General features: G+C 34.9%; 1 non-coding gene across 1 annotated transcript; it reads right to left on the bottom strand.

The window, feature by feature from the left end:
• Window positions 1-370: 370 nt before the first annotated feature.
• LOC127077071 (small nucleolar RNA R71) lies at window positions 371-475 on the bottom strand. Its single transcript, XR_007787056.1, has one exon. It is a non-coding gene; the product is annotated as a small nucleolar RNA R71 (small nucleolar RNA).
• Window positions 476-5,409: the final 4,934 nt, after the last annotated feature.

The raw sequence follows: 5,409 nt of genomic DNA, 5'->3' as shown, positions 1-5,409 counted from the left end.
ATACGAAACCTTTGAAAGACTATGTGGTTCTGATGGAAGAGGAACTGCACTGCAGTATCGTGCACCCTCCTATTGGGGCAAATTATTTCGAATTTAAACCTTCATTGATATGTATGGTCCAACAAGACCAATTTTCAAGGGTACCTTTAGAGAACCCAAACTTACACCTATCAATTTTTATCAATAACTGCAGTACTGTTAAGGCGAACAACGTCAACCAAAATTCTATTCGCCTAAGACTTTTTCCCTTCTCTTAGAGAGATCGAGCGTGGGCTTGGCCTCAATCCTTGTTTTCCAATTCGATAACTTCATGGGCTCAATTGAAAGCTATTTTTCTCGAATGGTATTTTCTGCCAAGTAAGACAGTCCAAGTTAGGAACGAAATAAATATTTTTAGGCAAGAAGAAGGGGAATCTTTGTTTGACGCATGAGAGCGTTTTAAGGACTTATTAATGCTTTTCCCTTTCCATGGGCTCAAAAAATGGATGATAATACACACCTTTTATAACGATCTCGTTTACTTCACAAGGATGACCCTTGATGCGACTTCTGGCGGAGCCCTTACAAATAGTCCACAAGATATGGCCAATAATCTTATAGAGGATATGGCCAAAAACCAACATTCTTGGGGAAGAGCACGATAAGTCGATGCTAAAACCACCCCTAAAATTGGAGTGATTTATGAAGTGATTCAACTTTATCACATGAATTCTAAATTCAATGCTCTTTATAAGAAAATTGATGATTTTAGCATAACCTCTCCTACCCCTACCTCTGTAGCCTCTGATTCCCCCGCGAACTTCAGCTATGAAATTTGCAGCATAAACAGACATATGACTAATGATTATCACCAGGGGATCTATTCAAGACAATGTGAACTTTGTGAACAATTAGCAAAAAAATGATCCTTACTCTAATACCTACAACCTCGGGTTGCGAAACCACCCAAATTTTTATTATAAAATAACTAACCTCAACAAATTAGGGGACCACTAGGTTTCCAAAATGCTGCCCCAGATACCCAAAAGAAATCGAATCTAAAGTTGATGGCGGAGAACTTTATGGAGACACATTTAATGAAGTCCTTACGCAGTTAAATACCAATATTGATGGCATTTCTACACATTCTGAGATGCTGGTAACTCAAATCTCCCAAGTTGCTCAGCAAGAAGCGTCCACCTCCGTCCGTCCAAGATCTTTTCTGGAAAAACTTAAGAAAAATCCTAGGAGACACATAAATGGTATAACCACCCTAAGTAATGAGTAGTTTGTTTATTTAAAGGGGAATGAAATATACGTTGAGGAAAGTTTTAGGAAGAAAATTGGTGAGATTAAGAAAGACAAACCAATTCCACCTGAAAAGGAGATCATTGAAGAGGAAAGGAAGAAAGAAAATTACATTTCTTCATCCCCCTATAAAGTTTAGATTTTGTCTTAGAAAGAAACCATCAAAAAAAAAGAAGGAAGCCCATCTTAGGAGCTTCATAGAGTTATTCAAAAAACTCTATGTGAATATCCCTTTTTCTGAGATTTTGTCTCAAATTCCCACCTTCGAGAAAATCCTAAAGAAATTCCTTTACAAGAAAAGGAAATTGAAGGATCGTGGAACCATAAGACTTACGGCTAAATGTAGTGCTTTGATCCAACACGAAACACCCCCTACGTTAGGAGACCATGGGGACTTATCAATCCCTTGTGAGATGGGATCTTTGAAATTTCCTAATTCCTTTTGCGATCTTGGTGTTAGTGTTAGCATGATACGCTGAGCCATTTATAGGAGGCTTAACCTATAAGAGATCAAACCCTCTAGCATATGCCTACAACTTATCGATGGGTCAGTAAAACATGTGCTAGGAGTTCTAGATCATGTACCCATCAATGTTAGAAACCTATACATACCCACCGACTTTGAAGTCATGGATATAGAGGAAGATCATAGTATTCCTATTTTCCCAGGGAGACCCTTCATGGCCACGGCTGAAACAGTTATATATGTTAAACATGGAATGCTAACCATTGAGGTAGGGGAATATAGGTTATGATTTTACTTCCCTAATGATCATGATCTTTTTTATACCCAAAACTCTAACTATAACCTTAACCTTATAAGAGAGAAGATCACATAGGGTGGACCTAAAAATAAAGAAAGAGAGAAAGAAGAGATTCGTGAGGAAATGGACTCAGAGTATGAGCTTCCACAAAGGAAGAAAAAGAATGGATGTATGACTTGGATGAAAAGGATTGGTTGGGGATCCAAGTTAGCAAAAGGGAATGCTAATAACCCAAGTTTGAAGGTGGAAACACTTGAGAATCGTCGAGCCATGCAACGTTAAACAAATTGTTACATATGAGGCAACTGGTGCCTTTTTGCACTAATTTATTTTCTTATTTAATTTCACTTTTGTTATTTTATTTTTAGGTAATCAATATGTACTCACAGGAGAAGGTAAAAATAACTGGTATAGTTGAAAAGTTGAGAAAAAAAATTGACACGGAAACCCTGCCCGGAAAAACCAAACCAAAACCAAGAAAATAAATTACAATGGAACCATCAAGCTATTATGGGCACCCGTAATGGATATTACAGACCGTAATAACCCTCAGACTTGAGCCATCCAAAAAGCCACGCCCATACAAAAAATAAAGGCCTGTTATAGCCACCCATAACAGGCCCAGCGAAAAAAAATTCAATTATTTTGAAAACCCTCTCTCATAATCACCATTCCACTCCCTCTCTCACACCCAATTAATTCTATTATATATCCTTAAAAAAATCAAATATGATTTTAAACCCCATTTTCTCATTTCCATTCTCTCTCCAACCTTACCATATTAATATTTAACCCCCCCCATCTCTCTCTCCCCCCTTCTCTCTCTCTCTCTCTCACACACACACACACACACATAAAACCTCCAAAAACTCCATCAAAACCCAACTTTAAAACCTTCGCCTTTATCCACATAACAACTCAAAACCACAGGCACACTTCACAAAACCTTTCTAATTCCTCACCCTAAAGCATATTTCGGGTTCAATTTTGACAAAATCAAAAGTTCGAATTCTCTACTTTTGAAGAATCAAGAATTCCTCCCAAGAGAAGTGCAAAGGGAAAAGATCCTGAATCATCTAGGCCAAGGAAGAGAGAAGCACATGAGCACCAAATCCTCACAATATTGTATTTGATGATGATGAGTAAGAAAAGTGATATTCGGTCTTGATCAAACGCAAGCTCACTCCAAATAGATACATGTGTGAACAAACTCCCTCTACTCTAGGTTTAAAAAGTGAATTGGGTACATTATTTAACAATATTGGGTTGCTAAGGGACACTCCCACTTATAAGTGTATCACCCTTGAATTTTTGAGCACCCTAACATTCAAATTAGAGAAAAGGTGGGTTGATGGTATGAGATACTATTATGGTACTCTCAAATTCTGGTTGTTGAACCAAGACATTATATTAAGTGTTGAGGATTTGGGACAAATTCTCCAACTGTCTTTGGCCCCGGAGAAGTCCCATATGGATTTGATTTTGCTAATTTCTGAGCTTCCATCTCTGAGCTTTCATCTTTTATTTTATTTCGATTCTTTGAGTCTCCTTCATGGTTACACTTCTCAAAATCAAGTTTGAAAAGATTCTTTTTTAGCATGCATAAAACTTTGGTTAGATTTGATTATGATCATGATGTACTTTGATCAATAACATATGTTCATGGAATGAAAACATTGTGTTTTTGGTTTAAGTTTGATTCAAAGTAAAATCTAAAAGTGCCTTTAAAAATTGAAATTTTGATATTTTACAAGATTAATTTGAATCATTCAATTTAAACTGCATTTTTGATCATGATCAAATTGGACAGAAGTGAAACCTATCCATTTGATTAGAATCAAATTTTGCACTTGATCTGAATCATTTTCTTGGTGACAAATTCTGTTTGATTTGATTCGTACCAAACTTTGTACAGTACTCAAATCATTCTCTTTTTCAAAAAATTCATTGTCAGGGTTGTGGCATTTTATTCAAATCAACACTTACACATGATTTGAATCACGTGGCATTTGATTTGAATCTCCCTTTGCGTGATTCAAATCAACTGACAGTTTTTCAAAATTATGTTTTTCTTTTTATTCCTTTACAGTTGCTCATTTGATTCAAATCATAGATTTCTCTTGATTTGAATCTAACTGACTTTTTCAACCATTTTGTATGCTTAATCTCAAGCACATATAAAAGGTTTTTGTCATCATTTCTCATCAAATCATCTATCATTATGATTAGAATTTTCAGTGTGATTTAGTGAAAAATCAACTTCATATGTTTTGAGTGTTCAAAGTCTTGCTACAAGATTCTTGCATCTTCAACTTTAATTGAATTTAGACCTTGATAACGAGAGTTCTATAATTTATTGAAGGAGGCGCGTACTTGAAACTAATCGTTCTTATACATATTATTGATCTTTTTAGGTTGTTAGTAAGATTAAGGTGATTGTCAATGGTGGTGACAAATATATAAATTTTCATATTGCATTAGAAAATTATAATATGATAGATAAAGTTATATTAGAAAACAAGTACATGTTCAATTCTAAACAAGAATTCTTCATCCTGTTATCTGCATTTCATTCTTTAACAGTTAGAACTTTATTTAATACTTGTAGTTCTTTAACCGCCCCTTTCTCCACCTCTAATTTTGTTTACAATATAAATAATATTTTGCAAAATGAACTAGAGATGAAGGAAGGGGATATTTAAGAACTAGAAGCATTAAAAAAAGTTCTAACCATTAAAGAACAAAATACAAATAAGGAGTTGAAGAACTCCTATCTAGCATTGAATATGAATTTGTTGTTCTAATATAACTTAATTTATCATATTATAATATTCTAGATCAAATTGAAAGGTTATATATTTAGTGAGCATAGGCGAAATAACCACTACACATATTCATAAAAAACTTAGTATATATATCATAACGGTTTTTTATACCAACCGTTATTAAAAGTTATGTGTTATGATAGGTAGCGTGCTATATAGCTTATAATCACAGATGCACGACCGTTGTCGAAAACATCATACATACAACTACCCTTACTTCATAACGGTTGGTCAGGCGTGGTAGTATCCCTTTTCCAACCGTTGTGAAATGGATTTTCCGAAGTAGTGTTCCTTCCTTTTTCTCTTTCAAGACTTGCATGAAAGTGATTGAGATCACCGAGTACATGGTCTTTAGATTTCAAAACAATACCCCACATTTTTCTGGAGTGGTCGTCAATAAAAGTATTAAAAAAATGATGCACCACATAAAGATTTACCATTCACCATACAAACATCAGTGTGAACTAAATTTATAATATTTGGTCTTCTATTAGGATCATTACTATTAAAGGAAACTCTATGTTACTTACCAG

Source organism: Lathyrus oleraceus, chromosome 4 (genome assembly GCF_024323335.1).
Source record: "Lathyrus oleraceus cultivar Zhongwan6 chromosome 4, CAAS_Psat_ZW6_1.0, whole genome shotgun sequence".
NCBI classification, from domain to species: Eukaryota; Viridiplantae; Streptophyta; class Magnoliopsida; order Fabales; family Fabaceae; genus Lathyrus; species Lathyrus oleraceus.
This window is presented reverse-complemented; position numbering and strand designations above follow the sequence as displayed.